Below are 7,414 nucleotides of genomic sequence, written 5' to 3' on the forward strand. Positions count from 1 at the left end.
CCATCAGATTCACACAAAATTCTGAATTCCCATTTCTCTTGAAAAATCAGACCAGGTAGCACTGGGCTCGCATCCCGCCGCGGATCTGAGCAGCAGGTGCCCATGTTAGGTGAGGCATGGGTGTTCAGGCTGGCACAGTCCCCACCACCCCCTGACTGGTTCCTGTGTCTCGTCAACATTACTTGTGTAGTTTCTCTAGCATCTGAGTTTGCAATTCTGGGCATTCCCGGGATACTGGGTCATCTTGAACCAACGAGACCATTTTTGCCCCCTTAGCCTGCTAGGGCTGGATGCGCCCATAGCCATGTGAGGGTGTCTTGTTGAGACTGAGAACATGGACACACCGTGCCTGCTTCTTTTGGTCACCAGCTGTTGATCCAGACCCAGACGTGAGCAAGTCTGATTGTTAAAGCTGAAGGCACATGTTCAGACCTTAACTGCAGAGGCCCCTGAGAAGGAGAATATATTTGCCATGTATGGTTTTGCTGAAGGGAGGAGAGCCCTGCCTCTTAGTAAGATCCATAGATGTTTAGACATTCAGCAGCCAAATGAATGAGACAATCTACTAGAAACGGGGCGGCCCTCTAATTGTGGTATGTCTACCAGCGGAGCAGCCCAGATGATCTTATGCGGAACACACACACAAAACTTTGCTTTGATAGCCTTGCATTATTTTATGTGTATTAGGACAATACAACGAAGACACGAAACCTGTGAATGACAGAAAAAGTTTATTATGTGAAGCATGACAATTTAGCAAAAAATCTCAAGAAAGTAGTAGTTTTGATGATACTTGGAAATAATAAGTTTATTATTTAAATGACCGAACTTTTGGAAATTGGTCTAGATAAATGCAAATTTTAAATTTCTCTTTGTGCCAAGTATTAATAATAATAAGACAAAAATACATTTATTTAGGGGCGCCTGGGTGGCTCAGGCAGTGAAGCATCTGCCTTCAGCTCTCAGGTCATGATCCCGGGGGTCCTGGGATTGAGCCCCGCATCGGGCTCCCTGCTCAAGCCTGCTTCTCCCTCTCCCTCTGCCTGCCCCCACCCCCGGCTTGTGCTGTCTTTCTCTCTCTCTGTCAAATAAATAAGATCTTAAAAAAAAATACATTTATTTAGTGCTGTGGGCCAGACCCTATTCTAAGCACTTTAAGTTTGTTTGTTTACTTAAACATCACATCAACTTTAGGAGATAGTTACTATTATTTTCCCCAATTTTATAGATGGAGACCCTAAGGCACAAATAGTTAAATAACCAGAGGTCACTCAATAAAATAGTCAAATGAGAATTTGAATACTCTCTCCCTGACAACTATAGCATTAGGGTGGATGTGGATTCCTGTACAGTGATTACACTGAAAATCTTCAGAACTGACTTGGGATTTACAATCTGAAATTTGGGGGTGAATGCTTCTAGAGTACGTGCTTTCGTGCCAAGTGGTTTGTCATCTAGGGGACAGTTCTCAACTTTGGCATCATTGACATTTTGGGCCACGTAATTCTTTCTGTGTGTGTGTGGGGGGGGGGCTGTTCTGTGCATTTTAGGACAGCATTCCTGGCCTCTACCCACTAAATCCCAGTAGCATTTTCTCCAGTTGTGACAACCGAAAATGTCTCCAGAAATTGCCAGATGTCCCCTGCGGACAAAGTTGCCCCTGGCTGAGAACTTCTGGTCTAGAGAATTCTGAAGTCTCTCAGTGAGGAGCCCAGAAATAATTATCAGCAGGAGGCAATGCGATGACTAAGCAGCCCTGGTATGTTCTCCTGCGTATTCCTGCACGGTATCATGTCATTTTTTGTTAATGGCAGGTGTGTCTAGTTTCTCATATCAGAAATAAATACATGGTACCAGCTTATACCAGCTATCGTTTTTAATGCCACGTGTGATAGACCTTTGTGTTTTACTTACAAAATGAGCAACCGGCTTCTTATTTTTCTAGAATCCAGTGGCTGTATGCTTGGCAGGAAACTACAAGTGATCTCAATTTCTTTAAACATTTCTTTCCTTGACAGTGTTTGGAATTCTTTGAGGGGGCTTCTCTGTGAAAATAGGACAGATTATAAACTAGGTCCATTTGTTTATTCATATTTTATTGATTTACTTTTTGGGGTTTTTTTGTTTATTAGTATTTTAAATACAAAGATCAATATTATGATCATGCTATATGAATATATCATAAAACATTGAAGAGCTAAAGAAGGACAGCTCTTCTCTCAAATGGGGCTTTCTGGTCATTAAATCACTGACAAAAGGGATTAGCAAGAGCATCACTCAATCCTTTTTATTTCAATGTGCTCTGGTCTCCGTGATATCTTCCATATCATCCCTTGCCAGCCAAAACACCTTCCCCTCCAGTCCCTTAGGATCTACTTAGGCAAAAACATTACCTCCTCTGTGATTGCCTCCAGAATCCTTAATCAGAAGAGCCACTTCCTTCCACTAGACCCTTTATCATCTTATCCTCATCATTGTATTCTCCTTTATGTTCCATCAAATTAAGTACCTGGATTCTCAACCCTATAAGATGGTAAATCATTTAAGGGAAAGGATCATGCTTTATTCATCTCTATCCCCAAATACTTAGTATAGTTCTTTGCACATAGAAAGCACTTAGCATATTTTTCTTAAAAGAATGTATCCTTCTGTTAAATTAGTATTTCTCTAGAATTGGAAATCAATATTTGGCAGTGAGACAAAATCAATTGCTAACTCTATTTCTGTTATTGGGCTGCAAGAATCAGGAGGGTGGTTAAGATCTGGGTGTGGCGTCTTCCCATCTCTTTTCCTTATTTACAGAGTGAGAGATTTTCCTTTGAGATTTTATTTAGTCCCAATTGTTACCTGCTCTGTGTTTCTTTCACATTTGGGAATTAATTGCAATCATTCATGTTAATTTCATCGATCGAATCCATGAAGCAATCTTGCCCCCTTTCCTCTGTTAGCCTGGATCAGGGTTGTCTGCCTAAAAGAATCCCACAGGAACGTAATCCTTCAAAGGATTCTCATAGTTCCCTTTAGATCCAGGCCCTTAGTAGGTCACGGTTTGGGTCTTCTTAGTTATTCCACTTTCTCAGTGGCCATGGAGACCTGCCATGCTTCTCCTCATGACAGGTCCTGCTGTCTGCTACCCAAGGATCTCAACATGTGGATATTAACACTGTCTTGGAAGGCAGATAGTGAGGGGCAATCCCTCCAGCTTAGTCTTGTTCCTTCTTATGTTCCATGTGCAGAAAATAAATCGTGGCTCACATTAAAGCTGGCAGCTGCTTGGGAGTTGAAAATGTTCATACATGACTATATGGACAAAGAAAATGTGGGGCTATTTGGTTTTCAAAGTTAGACTTAATCATCCTCATACCCTCACCCCATTGGGGTGGGAAGTGGGGCTTTAAGTCTACTAGTAAAGATGCTCTTAATTCAACCTCTTCCTGATTAAATACAGTCATTTCACTGGGGCAATGGTTTCTATTCAGCAAATACTCTACCTTGAAGATTTCATCTTCTCCCTCTGTTTCTCCTCAAGATACGCCAGTGGGAACTAAAATAATCAGAAAACCTTTCTCAACCAAGCCTGGCTTTCAAGACTAGTATCTTGCTCAGACTCAAAAATCCTATTTTTTATTTCCAATGGTGAACCTTGACTTTCTCTTTGCCTTTCTTTGTAATAATCCTTATCTTCTCAAAGGCAAATGGATGATGTTGGCTTTTTAATTAATTTTTCCTGGCTTTCGCTTTCCTGGGCCTACCTTTTACCAGGTTACATGGTTCAGTTGGCTTCCTATTTAAAAGAAAAAAAGAAAGAAAAAGAAAAAAATCACTACACATTAAGGCTATACAAAGTCTAAGAAGACATGTCACTAACCACATTTAACAAATTCTAAAAGAAAGAGAATTGCACATTTCTGCAAAGTGAGAGTACAAAGACCTGAGCTAAGAAATAGCTGATTTACATTGTTCTGGGATCAGTTGTAGTTGTAGCCAAGAAAGTATCCTGTCTCTCACTCAAATGTCATTAATAGAGATCATGAAGCAATCCCACTATACATGAATTTAATCCCTGATCATAGTTTACACTAGTATATAAACTCTTATTTCTTGTTAGACAATCAAGAGATTATGTGTTGCTAAAGGTGTAAAGTTTGGATGACATAATGTAGAAGGAAACAAAAAATATTTCATTTCAGCGAAGTTCTAAACCACTGTGACAATACACCCAAAGAAGCTAAAAAGATCTGCAATGGACCAATGCTCCATGTGTAACATGAACTCAGATAATTTCCCCTAGTCCAATAGTGTGTAATTCTTTATTTCTCTCAGGGCTCTCCCAACAGTTATCAAGGGGGTAGAGAAATGATTTCTTTGGTCTACATGAACGTGGAATAAATGTTTGTGTATTTCTTTACAAAAAAAGCCAGGGGTGCCTGGGTGGCTCAGTCGATTAAGTGGCTAACTCTTGTTCCAGCTCAGGTCATGATCTCCGGGTCCTGGGATGGAGCCCCATGTCAGGCTCCACGCTCAGCGAGGAGTCTGCTTAAGATTCTCTTTCCCCCCCCCGCAAATAAATAAATAAATCTTAAAAAAAAAAAGCCTGGGGCAGACTGGAGGAATTATTTTGCATATGAAAAAAATTATTTTAGTTGGCTATGGAATTATTGTGTTGTAGAGTTAGAATGTACATTAGAAGTCATCTTTGTTCAATCTCATTTTACAAATCCAGCAAATGCTTATTGAGTACCTGAGGCCTGACGAGGCCTGATAAGTGGTTATCAAACCTTGCTGTGCTTTGAATCACCTGGGTTCCAACTGAGGAATTCTGATGTAATTGATCGGGTGTGAGGTCTAGGCATTGGTAATCTTAAAAACTTCTCAGGTCATTCTCATGCTCCTAAGACTACCCTCTTCCCTCTGTTTTTTTTTTTTTTTTTAAGATTTTATTTATTTATTTGACAGAGCGAGGGGGTGAGAGCACAAGCAGGGGGAGTGGCAGAGGGAGAGGGAGAGGGATGCGGGACTCGGTCCCAGAACCCTGGGATCATGACCTGAGCTGAAGGCAGATGCTTAACCAACTGAGCCACCCAGGTGCCCCTCTTTTTGCTCTGTTAAAAAAAAATCTGGCATTGAAATATTTTCTTCTGTATCTAATCCATATACTTAAATGAACTTCTTTGATGAAGTAATGGGGAAGAGAAATGAGAAGAGCTCTCCAGATACCTCCTCACTTCCATAGGTTTTCATAAGCTCCTCCCTTTGTCCTCTTTGTTTTTCCAGCTAGTCCAATCTCTTACAAAACAGAATTGAAGAGCAACTATGGAATTCACAAATCCCATTCACTCAAAATGTGATTTTACTCCTCATCATGGATGCTATGAAAATACTTTCAATTAAGGATAAACTATGCTTTGTAGCCAATGGACTTATCCTGTTTATTTGGCCTACCACAGAAAACTTTAGGCTCAGTGGCGACCTTGAGATTGTGCAAACCTCAGATGGACTACTGTGCTGTAGTCCTAACTGCATCAATTTCCAAGGAAGAACTGACAGTATTTGGTGCTATCAGATATGCGAGACAAAGCTCCAATAAATAAAGAATTCCAAGGGGCGCCTGGGTGGCTCAGTTGGTTAAGCGACTGCCTTCGGCTCAGGTCATGATCCCGGAGTCCCGGGATCGAGTCCTGCATCGGGCTCCCTGCTCGGCGGGGAGTCTGCTTCTCCCTCTAACCCTACCCCCTCTTGCGTGCTCTCTCTCACTCTCTCTCTCAAATAAATAAATAAAATCTTTTAAAAAATAAATAAATAAATAAAGAATTCTAAGGACTTTAAGGCCTGAGAGATTGGTTTGGATAATGAAGGAGCACTCCAATGTTTGTAACAGCAATATCCATACTAGCCAAAATATGGAAAGAGCCCAGATGTCTATCGATAAATGAATGGATAAGGAAGATGTGGTATATATATATATATATATATATATATGTATATATGTATATGTATATGTACACACACGCACACACACACACACACACGATGGAATATTACTCAGCCATCAAAAAGGATGAAATCTTGCCATTTGCAATGACATGGATGGAACTAGAGGGTATTATGCTAAATGAAATAAGTCAGTCAAAGAAAGACAATTACCATATGATTTCACTCATATGTGGAATTTAAGAAACAAAACAAATGAACATAGGGGAAGGGAAGGAAAAATAAAATAAGATAAAAACAGAGAGGGAGGCAAACCATAAGAGATGCTGAGCTCTAGGAAACAAACTGAGGGTTGCTGGAGGGGTAGTGGGGGGAGGATGGGATAACTGCGTGATGGGCATTAAAGAGGGCACTTGACGTAATGAGCACTGGGTGTGATAGGCAACTGATAAATCAGTGAACTCTACCTCCGAAACTAATGGTACATTATATGTTAATTAATTGAATTTAAATTAAAAAATTAAAAAAGTCAATAGAAACGAGGAAGAGAAGAATTTGCAGGTTTTAGGTATAGAAATGTTGTGTGAGATCAGCCCCTAGTGGGCACTTTAACTATCACAATGGCTCAGCATTTCAGTTGTGTGGCTTGATAGTGGAATGTTCATTTCAATGTGGCTTGATATTGGAATGTTCAACACCAGAAATGTTCTGACAGACTGACTTCTGATGGCAGAAATACATTATTTTCGGTATTAGAGATAAATGTTATAATATCAATCTTTCGCAGGCTCTGTGAAGAGGATCCCTTTGCCTCTCTCTACGACAGACTTGTAACTCTCAGTTCCTTTCCATCATTTGCGAAGAAAGTCCTAGAAACTCCCTAACAGAGAGAAAAACGGTCCCACATTTTTCTTGCCCCTTCCCGCTTCTCCATCCTTACCTCCTGATTCTTTAGTGTTCCAGTCACAGTGTCTGGATGAGAAGTTTTCCAGGTAGATAAGTAGGGGAAAGCATTCAAGAAAGGGCGTATTCTATTTGGCATATTTAGGGAATTGCAAATGTCTTAAAATTTCTGAAGTGTGTAATGCAAGAGAGGATGGACAACTGGGTCTTTCAGTCTTTTTCTTTTCTTTTCTTTTTAACTTTTACCATAGAAGAATACAGAAATATTTCTCCACTCCAAAATAAATGAAGCGCAGGTGGAATGGTTCTCACAACGACAGTCTCCGTAACAGAGGTGGAAGGGAGGAGCGAAGAATGTGGCCCGTGGGAGAGCCCACATTCTCTCTAAGGCAGATTACCTGTCCTCTGCTTCACTGACTGGTGGGGGAAAGAGGGTCTAATGCTGTGAGATTTTTCATTTTTATTTTTAAATAGGTAACAGATCTGGGTTTATTTCAAAGTAAGTGTTTTATTTCTGAACTCTTCCTTTTTCAAAAGATTTTATTTATTTATCTGACAGAGAGAGAGGGAGAGAAAGAGA

Source organism: Mirounga leonina, unplaced genomic scaffold (genome assembly GCF_011800145.1).
Source record: "Mirounga leonina isolate KUSES-001 unplaced genomic scaffold, KU_Mleo_1.0 Mir_165, whole genome shotgun sequence".
Taxonomy (NCBI): Eukaryota; Metazoa; Chordata; class Mammalia; order Carnivora; family Phocidae; genus Mirounga; species Mirounga leonina.